Here is a 20654-nt window from a genome sequence, read left to right as displayed (position 1 = left end):
ACTTTTTGGAATATCTAAAAATTTTTATTTTGTTTTGGCTAATGCAATGCTGATGAAATGCAATGTCATATTATAATATCTAAAGAAATGTCAAGCAATCATAATTACATACACAATCATAACAACATATATTTTATTTGAGCTCCTTACGTTATTTGTTAATTGTTTATTATATGAAAATTACATGCCGTGTGGTTTCCGGCACTTTAGATGGATTCTCATGGATGTCGTAAAAGGTAAAGATAGTAAAGTCGTAAAAATAGGCACACATTCTAGAGCAAGCTTTCATGTTAGTCTTGCAAATCAGGTTCATGGATCAAACGCGCACCTCAGCTCTTCTCTAGATATTACCTAATATATGATTAGTAGTGTCCGACCGAAGCTTCGGCTTCGGCTTCGGCTTCGGCCACCTTCGGCCAAAAAATCCACCTTCGGCGAAACATTCGGCTTCGGCCCAAAATCCGGCCGAAGCCGAAGGTTTCGCCGAAGGTCCGAGCGACCGTCGAGATTGAACGAACTGTTACGAAAGTCATGAGGCGGCGGGGAGTCACTGTCAAAATATCACATTGCTGATTGCATGCATCAAAACAAGTCCGTACGTGTATTTAAACGAGTGTTTTTGTAAGAAATCAAATCATTATTTTTACCAGTAGGTAAATCACAAACTTTTATCTATACATATAATAAAACAGTAAAAATATTTTGTCTGTACAATTAGTATTTTCGACTGAAATGGATAGAGGGACACTTAGAATGAATAATAGAAAGCAAAAATATTTTTTTTTAATTTCTTGTCTGTCTGTATGATCACGATTATCTCCGAAAGTACTAAACCGATTTACTTCAAACTTTCACCAATTGCTTTGTTTTAACTCAGAATAACATTAAAAGTTTGTTTCATCAAAATCGGTTCACAAAAAAAAAGTTATCGACATTTGAATGAACTCAAGGCATCAGTATGCCGGCAAATAAGTTACGAAATTAAAAATTCAAAGTCATTTATCACTATACGACGACATTATACCTATAACATATAAATATAAGTGAAAGGCGACTAAGGGATGGGCTTACAAACTTGGGATTCTTTTTTAGGCGATGGGCGAGCAACCTATCACTTTTTGAATCTCAATTCTATCATTAAGTCAAATAGCTGAACGTGGCCATTCAGTCTTTTCAAGTCTGTTGGCTTTGTCTACCCCGCAAGGGATAAAGACGTGACCATATGTATGTAGTCTACTTTAATTTCGACACCAACGCAACGGCTTCGATGGTCCAGTGGTTAGCCCGTGAGACTGTAAGTTGGCGGTCCAAGTTCGAATCCCAACAATTACAAGATATTTTTTATTATTAAAAATATATTTTTTTTGTATTGTTTGAGTATTTTATGTAAAAAAACTGAAAATCAAAATACTACATATAATAAAACGGTAAAAATATTTTTTCTGTACATTTAATATTTTGACTGAAACGGATAGAGAATTTTTTTTTACATTTTTTGTCTGTCTGTATCTGACTGTATGATTAAAATTCAACTCGAAATTTACGCGGACGAAGTCGCGGGCAACAGCTAGTTTATCTCTAAACCACCTCTTTGATATATCATCAACTTCTATATGAAGCAGTCAATATATAAACCTTCAATATTGAGGTTTTGAAATGATTTTAATATTAATTGTAGCTTGTAGACAATATTGAACAAAATAAATTACTGAGTGCTGAGAGAATATAAACCTTCGGCTTCGGCTTCGGCTTCGGCCGAAGGTTGTGGCGATAGCCGATTAATCGGCTTCGGCTTCGGCTTCGGCCAAAAATAGACCTTCGGTCGGACACTAATGATTAGGTACCATCAAGTGAACCTATATAACTCAGAATAAGAGCAATCGGATAGTAAGGTACATGGTCGATGTGTTATTTGAGCATATTTCCTGAGATTTTAATCTATTTAAGCCTCCATAAGCGTATCAAGCTTTTTCAAACCGTGCGCCTTACCGACCCTCTCTGTATTTTTTAAACTTGAATTTTTTTGTATTAACTCAATTATAATTAATTATTTTTACTTCAGAAGATGGTACTCCTGACGCGCTATGATACAAAGGGGTTGGACGTTAGTGTCGCTTCTGTTAAAGCTTCCATTAAGCGAAGCGGTAGAGGTCTGTAAGGATCGTAGCAAGTGGAAATCCATATTCACTGCCTACCCTAATGGGAAATAGGCGTGATGGTATGTATGTACGTACATTAAAGCAAAAGCAAAAATCAAAGAGTTTTCTAAATTTATAGCATTAATGTAAGCAAACAGTAATACGGTTTTGGCGCAGTTCCAAAAGAAATATTTAATGATAGACAAGTTTCGTAAAAATACTTCATAACTACAGACCTTGAGTGTACGAATTATACCTATTGTGAATTTATTAACTTACTAGATGTTAACTGCAGCTTTTGTCGTTCTCTTTGGAATTACCAGAAATAAAACCTATGTTGCTCTTGAATCTCTGTTCTAAACTTCGTCAAAATTGGTCTAGTAGTTTTTCAAATTCAAATTTTTATTTCCAGTTTAGTTTTAGTTCTTGAGTTTAATTGTTTAAAACAAAAATAAATCGTCCCGGAGCGGTAGGCAGAGACTACATCTTTCCACTTGCCACGATCCCTGCATACTTCTTTCGCATCATCCTCCATTCATAAGTCTCTTCATGCAAGCTCGTCGACGTGTTTTAGTTTCCAAGAATACTCCTGTAAACTATTTTACCTTACAAGATCTTTACAAGCCCGAAGCGATAAAATGGTATATTTTAGTGATATTGACCACTGATACGGAGATGTAGGTGCCGTTTGCACGTTGCGTAAGACTGCACACAAGGTTGGCCAAGATTCACTTTCATGTCTGTTGAAATGGAACTGATATGCTTTTTGTTCTTTGACTGTAACTTAAACACCGCCGCTTATTAAATATCACTACATAGTATAAAACAAAGTCGCTATTTTAGTCTGTTTGTCTGTATGCTTAAATCTTTAAAATTACGCAACGGATTTTGATGCGGTTTTTTGTAACAGGTAGAGTGATTCAAGAGGAAGGTTTTTATGTATAATTTTTTCCGAATTTTGCACCCGTGCGAAGCCGGGGCGGGTCTCTAGTATAGAATAAAATAGAATATATTTATTTTCAAAATTGGATACAAGGTATCACTTATTGACGTCACATCACTTAAATATAATTATAAATATTACCGCTTCCAAAGCGCATGTGTAGAAGAAGCGGCGGAACAAACTACGCTGCAGCATATATTTATCTTATATATAAAATTCTCGTGTTACAATGTTCGTTCCCGTACTCCTCCTAAACGGCTTGGCGTTGTGTTGTGAGCATATTGAGTAGGGCTGAGAATCGGCCAACATCTATTTTTCATACCCCTTTGTGATAAGGGTTGTCCACCCTTAATATTTTTTTAACTAGAAATTACTAAAAAAATATTTTATACTGCAAAACAACGTTTTCCGGGACAGCTAGTATAGGTAAATATAATAAAAGACACAGATAAAATAAAAAGGTATATTTATTTAATTCAAAAACCGAGATATAATATAAGATCGTAAGAATTATTATTAGGAAGAATTATTAATACTGAGGAGTTACTAGATAAATATAGGTTCAAGTATTTTAAAAGTGAATTTAACAACATACATAAATACATATAGTCACGTCTTTTTTCCTTGCGGGGTAGACAGATCCAAAAATCTTGAAAAGACTGATAGGCTATGTTGAGCTGTTTGGTTTAATGATAGAATTGAGATTCAAATAGTGACATAAAAGTATCATTCTAACCTTTAAAAACTCCAGATTTTTTACTATTATTTCACCTGCAATGCCTTACAAGGCAATCTTACAAAGTAACCACGGAGCCCTAATTGTGTGGGCTACAAAGTAAAGACTGAGCTACCGAGAGAAGTTTCGTAGTTTTGATTCTATTAAATGTAAAAAAAAAATATTACATAAAAAATATTCTTATATCAAGATTGTACCTACTTACTGGTTTATGATCAGTGAACTTACAGTAATTCACCACGTTTATCTGTATGGCCCAATAAGAATTGCGATTCATATAGCGACATGTTGCGATTGCGAACCCATTGCCTTAAAGAAGAATCCCAAATTTATAAGCTTTTCCTTTGATTGACTTTTACAATGTGCACGAAAAGAGAAGCATCTCGCACACACTACTCATATTTTTTATTCGTTACCATACCATCATGGAAGCTATGTCTGGAAGAAATATTTATTATCGTAAGGCTATTATAACGCCGCGTCTTTATTTATTTTTCTTAACTGTGTGGTAATACGAGTTAATTTTCATTTTCCGTCATGACGGCATCAATGTTTTGCAAGCTTTTCTGAACAAACCTGCGTCTACATAATTTTATGCACTAATTATTATTATTTATCGACTGTCACTTTTTTATCCTTTCATTGTGAAAATTTACATATAGAATATACTTAGCTGTAATTTTTTGTATATTAATACTAGAGTAAACGTATGTAGGTTGTTTTTGTATTACCCAGTGTTAAGCTTGTCTCCTTCAATTAATTTTTCTTCAACGCAGAATTTCGTTATGCATTGAAAAGTTCTCTCGAGGTCTTTCCATAAGTCTAGTTATGGTCTACGCCCTAATTGTGAAAAACGCATGTAAAGTTTTTTTAGCCTTTAATTATGAAAACATCTTTATGAAAAAAAAGAAACTATCTGATTAGAAAACTTGATTGATTGGGTTTTGAAATTATGTAAGTAGTCTTATGGTGTTATTTCACGAATTCCCGCGGAAACAAATGAACGTAAGTACACTGGTATTATTTTACATGAACAAATATCGAAAGGAACTAACGTGAAAGCATTGAGTAGTTCGACAGTAATCTGTAGATATGATTATGTTAAAATTTATAAAAGTTTACGACTAATTTTATATCTCCCAGCCTTAATCTCTGTTCGAATCAATGCATATCAATTAGGTTGTTAAGTAATTTGCGTTTCTATAAACGAATAATGACAAGAGATTGTCTCTAATATGGTGAGGTTCAGTACAGGTTTTCATATTTTTTGCAAAATTGTACACGACTTTAAAGCTCTTTTTAAGGACAAGATAAAGTTATTCGACCTGCGTTGACCGAATGCGCGGGGGAACGAACGCTTGGTATCTAGCAACTCGCAGTCGCCGTTTCGCACGGAACGTCGCCGCCCGCGTTCCAATTTCAAATTCAAACTTCCAATCGCGTTTGAATTCGAATTCACAGACATTCCCCGAGAAAGTGATCTGTGACAAGATTCCGAAAATCGGTGTTGCCATAAAATAAATAAACGGATTTTTGGTGATAATTTTGTTCGCTATTGTCTTTCTTTCGGTGAGTGAAAATTGATGTTTTTGTCACTTGTAGAGTTGAATTTATCTTGTTTCAATCTTATGTCACGATATAGCGTGCGATTTTAATTATATCGATTAGGTTTCGATTTCATTCGAGATTCCCATTCGGTCAAATTACGGGGACATTTGAATTTAAACTGTGTGTTTAGTTTGCTAGATTGGCTGTTTTTTAAGCATAATGCTACGATCGTATAAAGTCATTAGCCGCTTAAATCGTAACTTGGAAAGACTGGCAGAATAACAATGCACTTTAATATTAAGTAAAAATAAAATAGGTATATATTCAGTACGAACATAAATTATACTTTTTTATATTGAAGAAGAATGTAATTTTTCAATTTCCCGCACCTGATCGGTTTTATTGATTTTTGATTTAAATGAAATGTATTCTTAAAGAATTCGGTTGTTTACTTATATCTAAAGGTATTAGATTAAATAATCCTTAAGAAAATACTAAATTTGTTTTTAAAAACTTCCAAAGATGTTTACCTCTTTAGAAAATGGTAACATCAATTTAAAAATTTGCTTTCTCTATGCTATTGTTCTATACATAAATTTCTAAACAGATTTTATTAAGTTTTTTACTAAAATCCGATTTAAAATTTCCATTCACCAAAATAAACCTCTTATTGCTCTGAGCAAGAAATGCGAATAGCATGCAATAAATTTGTAATAAAATGAACCTTTAAAAAAGTAAGTACAAGTAATTGAAAACCGTGTGCAACAAGTAAAATAGCAATATTCTCATACTCAAATTTTTTAGGTTAAACTATAATTTCCCTAAAGTAAAAAAATCTAAAGTTTGACCTACGTAGCAATCTAGGATAATATCAAAATCACCTTATTTATGTATCCAAACAAGTTTTGAGTTGAAATATAGAAAAAAACGTTATTTAACATTTTCATATTTATATAATATGCGATCTAGTAATACTAGTTTAGAATTAGGTTGAACTGTGTTTACATAATTAATGTGCTTTTTCCTTTCAATAAACGGTGTAGCACTGCGCGTGCGCAAGTTGAAAAGACATCAACGATCATTATTTATTATGTAATGTAACTTTAAAGTGTTTCTGTGTACTGAAACTGGTTCATTTAATTTTATTTGCTTATCAGGTTCGTGTTTAACTTCTTTTTTGTTTTCCTTTCCACGCGAATTTTTAACCACTAGCCACATATTTTGGGCAAGTTTAATTTTTGAATTTGCTCAACTTGAATTTGAATCGAGAAATATTTTTGCCATCCCATACAAATTCAGCGTTTAACTGATGCTTTTTATGTAAATAGTTGGAATTTAAATATAAATTGTATAAAATAAGGAAATAAAAATTATTATACGACAATTAAGTCCTTTAAATGAAAAGTTTTAAATTACATAAAATGTAAAATTTAACTTATAAAGTTACTCTCAAAATTGGGATATTGTAAAAAGTCCTGCCCTTTATGAATACTGTTTGATAGGAAACCTGTCTTTTCCATATTTGCGCCTTACTAAGTAACTTCGTTAGCAATTTCTCTAAAGCTTTCATTTTATTCATTTGGAGTAGATCCCAAGAGGTTTTAAAATTTTATATATATTCTTGTACTGCAAAGTCTATCATATATAGCACTATAAGTACGTGTGTTAGCATAAGCCTTCAAATATGTTTGGAATCATATCATTGTTCTACACAATTTATGAATGAAACCTCATAAATCGCGTTATCAAATTTACGTTAATTGTGACAAAAAGAGTCGCGTGCTTCGTATACTGGAGAAATATTACGACTGATCTGAAATACGTATCATTACGGTATGCGCACACGCAACACCGTCGGGATATTGAACTGGTCATTTGTTTATTACTAGTTATTGTAAACTTTAATTAGGGACTTTTTGTATAAAATATTTTAATTGAAAATTATTCAAAAAAGGGGATCAAATATAAAGGTACGTTATCATGTCATGATTTAACAAAAAAAAACTTCTATTAAGTATTTTAATAATTTAGCTTTTCAGCGACTTTTTGAGACTGTTGGCTTCTATCTACCTACCCCACAAGGGATAAAGACATGATATATGTACTTACGTATTCGTACTCGCATTAAAATATATATATATATTTTAAAATATAAATCTCTAAACATAATTATGTTCCGAAATTCGATAAATATTGCATACATATACCTATTTATTCGTCTGTTCATTTCGAAGTGGTTAAAAGGTGTTTAATTACATAAATTATAAATGGATATATTTTCTTCGGACGTTCGTGCTCCCCGGGTTCCGGTTTCCGGTTCCGTGCAGACATTATTCCGCGTGAAAGTTTTATAATAAACTTACTATTGTTAGAAGACGGATGAGTAGACAATTCAACAAATGTCTAAGAAATTAATCCGAGCAATTCTATCTAATCGTAATGTTGAAGGCAAAATTGATTGACGCAATAATATTTATTTAATTTCTGTCTGTCTGTCTGCATGTTTGTACTCGCATAACGTGAAAACTATTGCTCCGATTTAAATGCGGCTTTCTTAGATGTCTACCCTACCGGCCTACCCACCGGGAGTATACCCCGTAAATTATATAGACGTGATTAAATTTTTATATGTAGATTTTGTAAATAAAGTTAGTAAGAAATTGCAACAGCTAAGTAGTTATTAAACAAATTGCTATATTATTCTACAATAATGCGAATGTAATTGTAGGTCTTCATTACAAAAGTGGGACATAAAATCTTCATTTCAGCAATGATTACTACATTCGTTTGCTATTTTTATATATGTACGTAGCATATTAGTATCAGACATAGTTATATATAGTATGTATGTCATAATCTCGGCATGCGTTTGCCAAATATGATTGAAATATTTGACTAATGCCAAGATTTTGTGAAAAAAATTTATTATAGATACAAATACAAAACAAAAACTACTTATATGCACAGAAGTTGATGAATCGACTACGATAGGTAAGTACTAACATTTATTTCAATCTTGATATCAATCATAATCAAAAACGGACGCGAACGGCTCCAACACTTACCTATCATTAAATTTCCAGTTGTTACATAAAAACATACGTATAATCACGTCTATATCCCCTGCGGAGAAGACGGAACCGGCAGTCTTAAAAAGACCGATATGCCACGTTCAGCTATTTGGCTTAATTATAGAATTGAGATTCAAATAGTGACAGGTTGCTAGCCCATCGCTTAAACGAAAAATCCCAATTGTATAAGCCTATCCCTTAGTTATGTTTTACGACATCCATGGGAAAGAGATGGAGAGGTTCCATTATTTTTTCTATAAGTGCCGCCAAACGTGGTGGTAAGAGCTGGTTATTTATAAATCAAGCGTATTTAACAAATTAATAAATCTTTAAACAAAGTTTTATTTTGCCGATTCAATAAAACAGTCAGAAGACAGATTAATTTATTATTCGTTAATAAAAGAAATAAACAAATATTTTTTTCCGTTAATTCCTATTAATATAAATGAACGAAAGAACAATAAGGACAGGATGAAAAATACAAATAAATTAATTGTATATTCATTACAAAGCATTAGGTAGGTACTTCAATTTTTTAATAAACTCAAACTTAAAACTTTAAAACTGTTACAGTATAAAGTTTTGTATTTGTGTGTCTGTGTATGTGAGGCAGGTATGCAGTCTGTCCACTTTCATTATTTCAATGGGTGATGCGTGCGGACGTTACAAATATAGCGGTGGCTGGTAGACTGCTGTGCCACTAGTTTTTCTAAACTGTGAGTTTTCCGCATTGAAATTAAGTAGAAATACTTTTATACATATCTACATACATCTATATCCCTTGCGGGGTAGACAGAGCCAACAGTCTTGAAAAGACTGAATGGCCACGTTCAGCTATTTGGCTTAATGATAGAATTGAAATTCAAATAGTGACAGGTTGCTAGCCCACCGCCTAAAAAAGAATCCCAAGTTTGTAAGCCTTTCCCTTAGTCGCCTTTTACGATATACATGGGAAAGAGATGGAGTGATCCTATTCTTTTTTGTATTGGTGCCGGGAACCACACGGAAAATACTTTCATTCTTAATTATGTCTATATTCCTGGCAGTGTAGACATAGCCAACAGTCTCAAAAAGACTGAAGATCATTTTCAACTATATATATTATATGGCTTAATGATGAAATTGAAATTCAAATAATGACCAATTGCTAGCATGCATTGCATTGCCTACTCATGTAAGAAGAATCCCCAGTTTATTAGCCTCTTCCTTAGTCGCCTTTTACGACATCCATCCATCCATCCAAGTATTTTATAACAATAACTCTAGTGCCCGGAGATCTGGCTCGTTAATGTGCTCTATATAGGTACGACATATTTTAGTTTCAGCTCGCCGTGCATTGTCAGCTCATAATCCATAAAGACAGTTAAGTCAGTCATTTATGGTAAAATAATAGAGGTGGTCTTCTTTGGCACATTTTGTTGATAAATATAAATGAATTAATTAATGGTATTTTATCACACTTAAACAGCCAACACTTAATGATTAATCCGTTATTTATTCCAAAATTATTATTCTTCTTTTAACAAAGACATATTAAGTTAATTAATTACAGTCACTGTTAACATTTCCCAATTATTTAACTTTTATTTACAATTTACTTTATCGATATATGATTTATTTTATTAGTTTCACTTTATGCATTTGCTTTTCTTAATAAACAAACATACAACACATAAAATATTTTTTCAAAGCCTGATATTTACTGTAGCATTATTTAAAGAAAGATAAATTTTCCAAAATTGTTCTAATAAATAAGTAAAGGTGTTTTATCTCATTGTTTTTTTATATTAAATCAGTATCAAACACAAAACGACTAAAGCAAAAATGCTCTTACGGCGAGGCAAAACTTTGTACCGCACATTGATAAAACTGAACGCCATTCATGAGTCAATCTGGGTCAGGTTTCCCTGTAAAGGTTGCGTAGGTCAGACGGAAGACTTTTTATTTTAAATCAATTCTAGAATATGGTCATAAAATATGTTATAAAAATACAATGATATCTAGCGCGGGCGCAGTCCATTTCACAATTGAGATACAAAAAAAAATTACGTCTGGAAAAGCAATTTTTTTAGATTGTGGTCCGAATAACGCCGACGTTAAAACAAAAATACATCAGCTAACAACATAATAGTTCAGATCAATTATCTCGGCTCTAATATTTTTGCTCTTGAAACATTTAAATGCCCTTATGTAATTTGTTGACGGGCTCAGTTACAGCATTAATTGAGCTGCTTATTGACCTCCATTTAATTGTCCTTACATCGTCCGGCCAGGACCTTGTATTATTCTGACATCTGAGCTAGTATTTGACCCTAACTAGATATACTGGTAATGGCAAGTTCATAAACAATTTATTTAGACTGGTAAAAAGTGCGCACTAAAAAATTTTGCGTGTATGGTCAAATACTGGTCTGAATATATTTGTTTGGTGACCATTGACTATCAGTGGGTCCAAAACCAATTGGCTTAAAAATGTCAACTCATTAAAAAAATTCTTAATATAATTTCTTTTCAAACCCAATTTTAATGAATAAACAAATATGACATGTCATTATGATTTGTGATCACACATTTTTGTTTCTCCGTCATCCGACCTTGTGTATAAATTTTAACAAAAGCTACAATCATATGTAGGATGGATAATGGTTAGTGTCTGTCAAAAAGCTACTTTAAATGATTTCGAACCTTGAAAATTACAAATCCGTTTGGGGGTCAAAAAGATTTAAACAATGAAATGTATATGTACCATTATGTTGAGTAAGATGCTAGACAAATTATTTCTTGACACGTTATGTGGGCGACTAACACGTAAACGGCATTTTATAGATAAAATTCATATATTTTATCTATATACAATCCAAATTTCGTACTGTCTAGTCATATGAATAACTTTGAAATTTCTGTCCGTCAGAATCGGAACTAACATGTTAACCTAGTCCTGAAATACATGAACAATGATACCAGAAAAAAAATGGCTCGAAGATAAATTGGACCGTGTAACATACGATATTTATTTACTGTAAATTCTTACGGGAACAAAGGCCCGGGCTAAAGCCTAGCGTACAATAAAGAGCGTATAATCTTGACCCACCATTAGTAACTTTACTCACTGGGGTCATATTTCTTTGTTTCACTGTACAGATGTAATTGTTTAAGATAAACTACCGATTTGCGGTTGTATAATAATAACTTTATATGAAGGTGAAATACGATTAGATCCGCATATCTTGGCCATTTATCAATTACTCTATGTTTATCTAGATCGCTATAATCGATACACGAACGGGAGTCACGACCTCCATTATTTCGCGTTTTTAATATTAACTCAATTGTAAGTATGAAATATAAATGCGTTTATGTTTTACCACGTATTGCCCGACACTAATAGAATAGGATGCGCCACGTTTTTCCCGTTAATGTCGTAATAGGCGGTTAAGGGAATAGACACCTATATAGTGCAGCTGTTAACATGATCCAATTTGGGTTTCAACGAGGGAGTAGCTTCATGTAAAAAACACGGCTCAACCAACTCCAGATCCACGATCATGGTCAAAGGTTCCGGACTTCTCTCAAAAGAGGTTAAGATGTAACCAAGATTAGCCTGGTGGAAGAATATTAATGCGTTGATGTTAACTATATTAAATTTGATGTGAGCATTACAAACGGACAAAGTGGAGAATGTCGGAAAGTAACTTCGGGCCACGAAGATCACCATTTATTTATTTTATTCATTTATTCAATACATCTCATAAGCTAACAGATATTACATCCAAAACACTTAGAAGATACATTTTCAATAAAGTTATATGTAATTATTTTATTTTCGACATTAAATTACGATACATTTAATAAGGGCAAGATAGTAATCGCGCGTTCAATTGACAATGAGATAGAGATAAATATGATCTTTTGCCATAGAATATAAATCGTGTTTTGCATTTACAGAGAAAAATGGAGGACGAATTTTTTTTTAAATGTGAGTAATAGCATTTGTATACATCATATGCGCTCGAGCAATGCTCTGTCTTGTCTACCATAGCTCATAAACCGATAAGATCAGTTTAACACTCTGAGAATCACATGCAAATGTCACAATATACAATAGGCATCTTTATTTGTTTTACTTTCTCGTGTAATGTGCAAAAAATACATTAATCGTGTTAAATATGACGCTAGCGTGTGTTCTTGATAATAAACTATACTACGTATTTTTGTTTCGCAAAGAAGTTAATTTCTAGTTTTCATTTCAGTCACATTAAATTTATAAGTATCATATATTACCTGTACTTTGGAGGGAATTTCTGCAATCCTCTTTATGTACACCCCTAGATCACGTAAGCACTTACACAAAATGTATTTGTTTGGCGAAATTTCAAACCTCTAGCGGTTTAAGTTGTATGTTGATATGTTTGTCAACCAATTTCTTTATTATGTATATATAGAAAGACTTGAGTACGTCCGCGTTCAACGTCCTATTTATTGTATCCCGTCAGAATTTAGAGTAATCCTCTCTCACCGCAGTCCTAGACTTTCGCAAAGAACTTACGTATCTCTCTCAAATCTCTTGACTCAAATTCTGTTTGTATAAGCTGTGCGATAATATATACACAAAATCACGCTTTTTTCCCAGAAGCGTAAAGGGAGGCTCGTCAGTTACGGGCACTCTTTACCTCTTTGCCAGTACGTCCCCGATTTGAGCAATGTACTTTCGTCTAGGTCTTCCCGCACCACGGTTGCCATTCACACTCCCCTTGTTTATTTGTTTAACCATTTTTATGTCAGTCAATCTTTTGGCGAATTTCTGTTCATACTTGACCTGAATATGCATTAAGAATTAAACAATATGCATTTGATGTAATTGCAGACGAGCAGGCGTTGATGTAAACAACAAAACATGTCGTACAAACATGCAGACCTTGCTTTGTTTGCAACCGCGAAATATGAAGAAATGGACGATTAACATAATCGCCGTTAAATTGCCTTAATGTTAAGTTTAACCTAATTTTTGTGATAATCGAATGGAACGGTGGAGGCAAAAGGCATAATGTTGACTTTATTATGTTAACTGTTAGTATGTCGGTAAGGAGTTACTAAAACATTATTTGCCTACCCGGTATAAAACATAGAATCCTAATTGTTGAGAAATTACTTTGACAGGATACATATAGGTAATACGATAAAAAACTATAATGTACATTGATAGACTTATCCGTAGGACTTTTTAAAATTATCACCTTAACCTTTTCATTGCATTGTTGCACATGGGGAAGTCCCGAAAACTATTTATAATGTTTATTATTATTATTAACAAGACATACATCATTTCCATATTATCCCTTACGACATCAATTGATCGTTTGAAATTTGAGCTTTTATAGCAAAATACAAATCATATTTATGTAAATTTATTGTGATACAATTTAAATCTATCTCGAGCCACCGGACCGGCCTCTTGCTTTCTCTGTCCAACAAGTTGTCAATATTATTATAAAATATGTTATCAAACAACTTTCGATACTTACACGCATTAATTCCTGACTGATAGGATAGGCTTGTCGCAAAATTGGCGCCATTTATTTTAAGGTCGAGCAATATTAACCACTGGTTTTAGCTAAGTAGCTTTCTTGAAGGTGCTGCCTGTGTCTGTGTAAACTATCATTAAAATCGGTTTAATTGTTTTAAAGTGTTAGGTTACAAATAAAAAAAAACTAATATAAATATAACAAAGAAACAAAAAAAAAACAAAGTATCTACATATTTAAAAATCTTTTGTCTGTATAATTATCGATGAATTTATACAGTCATAAAAAATAAGTTAAAATTAAATAACAATGCGCAAGTGATTCATATTTTATTAGTTATCATGTCCAGCAGTGGGAATAACAATAACCATTTGCATATCGACACAGCCATCCCTCGTTACAATATGTCGCAATCCGTGAATAATTATCGCACACGACTTTTTTCACACGCTCTCTACACACTTAACACAATAGCCGTTAGGTCTAAAATGTGCATGTTTATTAATGCCTCCTTGTTTTTGTCTAATTTGCATGTTGATTCATTCTTGAAAGACCTTGTTCGTTAGTATTTCAAGCGCTGTGGAAAGTAATTTCTTTGTTTAAAGTTGGTAAATACCCTACGCTCATTAGTAATGGATACCCTGTTTCATTATGCTGAGTGCAAGGTCTTTTGGGATAAAATGTTAATATTTATCGTTAATTCAGCGGCTGAACGTTGAAAAAGTATTTCTCTTATTTCTATTTGTGGACCTAAATGACTCTTAAAATAATAAATAACTCTTTTATCACTTATGTATATTAGTTTAATCGTAAATCAATACTCTTACTGTGAGGGAAGAGATAGTTCGGGAAAATTATTTTGTACTATTATCTTTTTCTTCCTCCTGACTGTAGTCCTGGTTGCATCCTCACCACTCTTGAGAGCAGCTCGGGGTATGCCTTTCACCACTCCCATCTGACCTTCACAACATTTGTAGAGGAATTATCGTGGTTACACATCCAGTTGTCGGAATGTGCAGGTTTCATTAGTGCATTCAGGTACATTATCAACCTCATCGTACCGTATTTTGTACTAGAATATGTTCCAGAAAAAGCTTTATTTAAATTTAATAATCTTACGTAAATTAATTTAAGTGCTCCATATAAAAAAAATTGTAAGTCCATCAAATTGTTTGCAACTAATTAGTTACACAACAATTGCGTTTAGAGTAGTACGTACTTATGATGTTTTTTCCTTTCACTGTTTAACGTTTCAGTGATTGTTATAAGCAATTTTTTTTTTCTTAATAAGATGGACATAATTATTCGTTTATGCAAAATGTAAATACAAACAGACACCTACTATGCGATGACAACTATGACAACTTTATTTTTCACTCCGTTTAGCCTCCCGCAAAGAAGAAGCGTGTTATTGATTTTAATATTTCTAGGATGAGTCTGAAGTTTTTATACAAAATTCGTTTTGCCTATGAACAGTTCAACAACAAATAATTTGTTCGTCGGAACGGGTGTTCAGTCGACAAAATGGACTTGTACTTTTCTGTTGACGAATCGTTATAAAAGACCTTCGGAGAACAGTTTTAGTCTACATAGAGTGTACAAAGTTCTGTATAAACAAAAAAAAAATTTAAAAAGAATATAAACTAGGGCCCGCCCACTGCCCTGCCCGTTTGAAACGTAATAGGTACTTATGGGCCTATAACAAAAAGTTAAGTAAGTATGTAGCAACGTCCGTAGTTTAAGGAAGTTATCTAATGTAAGTGATAAAATGTCCAGCCCACTGAGCAAAGCAGGCCGCGTGGGCAACTTGTGCTGTGCTCTGTGGTCCAACTAATGTGTAGGTAACGCGTGTGCAATGATCGCGCTATAATCTAAGCAGCCTTTGATCAACGATTTAGAATCGATGATTTTATCTCAATAATAATCGTTGTTCAATATGGTATTGCAATCAAGTCCATGTCAAAGCATCAACTCTTTATTCTATTGTGACAAAAGTGTTTAGATTTAAAAAGAGCAGTAGGCAGAGACTACATCCTTCGTCACACACACAATCCTTGAAACTAACTTACTTTGCTAACTGTTTTGTGCTGTTTTGTATGTTTTACTCTTAAGAGTTTTATCTATTAAGTATTATATTATTATATATCTATAAAAAAATTAATAAGGTAACCTTTTTTAAAACATAATCCGTATTATAATGTAAAGGTTAAGACTCCATATCTTTCCTAGGGATGTCTTATTAGGCGACTAAAGGACAGGTTAATAAACTTGGGATTCTTGTAGGCGATGGATAAGCAACCTGTTACAAAGTATTTTAATCTCGATTCCCTCATGAACAGCTGAACGTGGCCTTTCAGTATTTTATGACTGTTGGTTCTGTCTACCCCGCAAAGGTATTGACATGATTATATGTATGTGTATGTAGGATAACATTAATTGGCTTTTAGTCAGTCCATTTAGTAGCACTTATTACTGAAATTAAACCTAATCGTTGAATTTGTAACTGTGTTAAAAAATGTTACTCTTTTCCTATATTTTTATTGACAATGTCTTAATCACGTGTGTGTTTTTTTCCCTGTATCAACGTTCATCGGGCGATGCACCTATCCATTCCCACACAAGTCAATTATCGCCGTTTGTAAGACTTTGCATGATTCTTCACGGACAGAGCAGAGTTATTCTGATTTTATATTATTTAATGAAAATTAATTTTTCGTTAATTATCAAACTTTGTGCTAATAAAACATCTATCTATACATATAATAAATCTGTAGAAGGGTCAATTCTGTACATTGAAAATATTGAAAAAATAAATAGCAGGGGGTGTTACTGGATCGATACCAAACACAAATATGTGATTAAAAAAATTTTTGTCTGTCTGTCTGTATGTTCAGGCATCACGTGAAAACTAACGGTTCGATTTTGATGAAACTTGGTATAATTATACCTTATTATCCTGGGCATAAAATAGGATACTTTTTATCCTGAAAAAATACGAAGAAAAAAAAATCTTGATTTTTCAGTTTATCCATACACGTTGTTCTGTAGAACCGCGAACACACGTTACGTTACCCGCAGTGAATTCAGCGCCGTAACTTATAGCTCCGAAAGTCGGATTTAGCTTGAACCGTTTGCTTTGCAGTTACTACGAAAAAACTTTAGTCCGGTCAATCTAGACATTCGAAGCTACATTAATTCCCATCAAGTTGAAAATGAGTATAATTGTTTAAAACACAATCAAAAGCATTATTGCAAAATTCTGGTTTAAGGAAAAAAAATTACCCAAGGTCAAAGATAAAAAATGGGTGTTTCGCGATTTTCTTCAAAATGGTAAGTTTTTCAAATCGGAAAATTACCTCAGACATAAATTGTAGATCATAAAGTTATCTATAAAAAAGGTATGAATAATTTTTTTCGATAAAGCTACCGTTTCTGAGATATAACGATGCAAAAAGTTGCAAGCGTCATAATATGCACAAATTTCCACGCCACCTCTGAGGTAGTGTATTATTGCAAAATTCTGGTTTAAGGAAAAAAAATTACCCAAGGTCAAAGATAAAAAATGGGTGTTTCGCGATTTTCTTCAAAATGGTAAGTTTTTCAAATCGGAAAATTACCTCAGACATAAATTGTAGATCATAAAGTTATCTATAAAAAAGGTACGAATAATTTTTTTCGATAAAGCTACCGTTTCTGAGATATAACGATGCAAAAAGTTGCAAGCGTCATAATATGCACAAATTTCCACGCCACCTCTGAGGTAGTGTATTATTAGCGCGTTTTTTTTTTACATTTTATTATTAAACTTGAAAAAGTCTGAAATTTGTTAAAATAAACACGTGTTTTCACTACGCAGTGGCACTCAAAACAAACCTTCGCATTTATTATTTAAAAAAATTTGAATAATCCTAAGTGAAGCAAAATCATCTTAGGACAATAATAGAGATTACAATTTAATCCAATTAAAACTAAAACTACTTATTTTTATAAGTAGTTTTAGTTTTAATTTGATGAGAAAGAAAAAAGATGATTACAAACTAAAATTTAATTAATAAATTGTACAGTCCCTGCATAGTATCAACGTGCGGGAGTGTGCCCACAAGGCTGGCAGAATTGCCAATTTGAATGGCAATGCTGATTCTCTGAGCCAGATAATTTCCAGCCCTCCAGTCAAGAGATACCTCAATCAGCTTCTTCGACAATTGTCAGAAAAGCTGATGGGCAGATGGCCCCCCGGTCCCAGAGATTCTACCCCAAAATGTTCAAAAGTACATATAGGTATTACCGATACCTACATATTTGCGCCTTCTGAGGTTTTTTGCCTCATTTGAAGCAGAACCGGCCTTAGATTTAGTAACCTGAAGATGAGACGGCGCAAGTGTGTCGACACAAGTAGCTTTCCACACCAAAGGCCGCCCCAATCTCCAGGGTACCAAAGTCATACCATCCGGTCTCTTGCCATCATCCCGAGCCAGACCGTTTGGTTCTAGAAGGACTGGAACATGGATGGTGGCAAGAGCACGAAGGATTATATTATTTAGGGCGGCATGGCGCCCTAAACGGCCGGCAATCCATGAGAGGCATCCGGCATGAGAGGCTCTGGTGTCCATAGCCGTCAACGGTACCCCCGCAAGTACTACTATTATTAAAGACTAACGGTATTTCATGTGTTGAGCATTCTGAGATAAAGCAGGTATACGACCCTAGCCACGTACACAATTAAACAGAGAGACAGATGTTGTGTCAAGGTTTCACTACAGTATAAATGAAGGGACTGGGTTTCATTATACTTATGTATATTTTATATTTTGAATTCAAGTTAAAATTACCGACAGAACAATATTTTTACTTATATTACTGCTACACAGAGTATATACGAGACGTGCTTATACATATTATGACGCTTGCAACTTTTTCCATCGTTATATCTCAGAAACGGTAGCTTTGTTGAAAAAAAATATTGATTCCTTTTTATAGATAACTTTATGATCTACAATCTATGTCTGAGGTAATTTTCCAATAAAACTTACCGTTTTGAAGAAAATCGTGAAAACCCCATTTTTTTACCTTTGACCTTGGGTATTTTGTTTTCCTTATTTTGATTTGTTTTTGATTGTGTTTTAAACAATTATACTCATTTTCAGCTTGATGGGAAGTAATGTAGCTTCATTCTTATTTTTTGGTCTAAATTGACCGGACTACTTTCTACAGAACGGGAACTCAACAGCAGTAGCTCAATAGAGGGATCTCCTTAATTATTATAGGCCTAGCCGTAATTGGGTCCAATAGATATTTATAAGATGTCATTGTCAGAGTTACTCAAAATGGAAAAATAAACCATCCACGCGATGACCGACTTTCGCGCGGACGGAGTCGCGGGGGGAAGCTAGTATACAATAAAACACTAAATAAAATAACCTTTTTTATGTACAGCAAAATCAAGCTAACGTCATAAACAAAGAAATTAATTACCATTGCGCCTCAGGGCTCAAATAGATTAATTTTTAAATAGAAATAGCTCAGATAAACTCTCCTAGAAACACATAACCTCTGGCATAAAACTCGTAATAGTCAAGTCACGTTTAAGTTTAAAGATAGGCTTGTCAACAATAATAAAAGCTATTGGGGTGATCCGTCAACCATTCAGTCGTGCGTGACAACGCAAACTGGATTTGTTTGACCGATGGACTGTAAGTAGAGCGTAGCGGTAGCAAAAAAGATAAGAATAATAATTAATGGTACCTAATTAAATATTTGTAATCATATGAATACTATTATAAACTAAAACTACCCCTAAGAAAAATAAATATTAATTAACAAGTAACTTTGCTTATTGTAAAGTCCCAACATAGTATCAAATTAATCTAAGGGAGTGTGCCCAGAAGACTGGTAGAATGGGAACCATGATTCTCTGAGCCAGATAATAGAAATTCTACTAATATTATAAATGCGAAAGTTTGTGAGTATGTCAGTATGGATGTGTGTTACGCTTTCACGCAAAAACTACTGAATCGATTACAATGAAATTTGGTATGTAGGTAGCTGAAGACCCAGAATAACATAAAGGCTACTTTTTATCCCAGAGTGCCCGCGGGATTGATAGGGTTTCCACGCGGACGAAGTCGCAGGTGGCCTCTAGTATAAAAATAAAAAAATATTTCATTATTTTACTGACCGTGCACCGTCCATCGGTTGTAGAATAGCCCTAACAAGTGGAGTAGAGCGGTTGCGTCACAGCTTTGTTTTCACCACTTTCGATTTTATTCAGCGTATGTCGGCTCACGACATCGCTAACTGTTCCTATATAACGCTAATGAGCAATGATAATGACTCGATTAACGAAATACATAAAGCTCATTTCTTAAGTTACCTACTGAAATACAGATTTAGGTACTGAAATGTTGATACGTATTTTTGTTGATTATTACAATGCGAAAATATGGTTAGTAGAAAAGTAATTTGTTAGGAGAACTGTAATATTTATTTAAACTTTATTGTACTAAATACAAATGTATATCACAATTGGCGGACCTAATGCTAGCTGCATTATCTACCAGTCAACCTAGGTCTGTTTTATTTAAGAAATGTTTCTTTCACCAAAAAGTTGTATTGATATTCCCAAATGCACCAATTCCACAGTAGTGGTTCAAGGCCCGGGGTCCACATTTTTTTGTAAGTTTCTTTCAACAACTTAAT

General features: G+C 33.5%; 1 protein-coding gene across 2 annotated transcripts in view; it reads left to right on the top strand.

Moving 5' to 3' along the window:
• Nucleotides 1-5211: 5211 nt before the first annotated feature.
• The window catches only part of LOC106135541 (alpha-N-acetylgalactosaminidase), a 57594-nt gene continuing 42151 nt past the window's right edge, over nt 5212-20654 (top strand). For both annotated transcript variants that reach the window (XM_060950170.1, XM_060950169.1), the window contains exon 1: nt 5212-5386. The gene's annotated coding sequence lies outside the window, so the exon portion shown is untranslated. The remainder of the gene's footprint in view (nt 5387-20654) is intronic.

Source organism: Amyelois transitella, chromosome 21 (genome assembly GCF_032362555.1).
Source record: "Amyelois transitella isolate CPQ chromosome 21, ilAmyTran1.1, whole genome shotgun sequence".
In the NCBI taxonomy this organism is placed as follows: domain Eukaryota; kingdom Metazoa; phylum Arthropoda; class Insecta; order Lepidoptera; family Pyralidae; genus Amyelois; species Amyelois transitella.
This window is presented reverse-complemented; position numbering and strand designations above follow the sequence as displayed.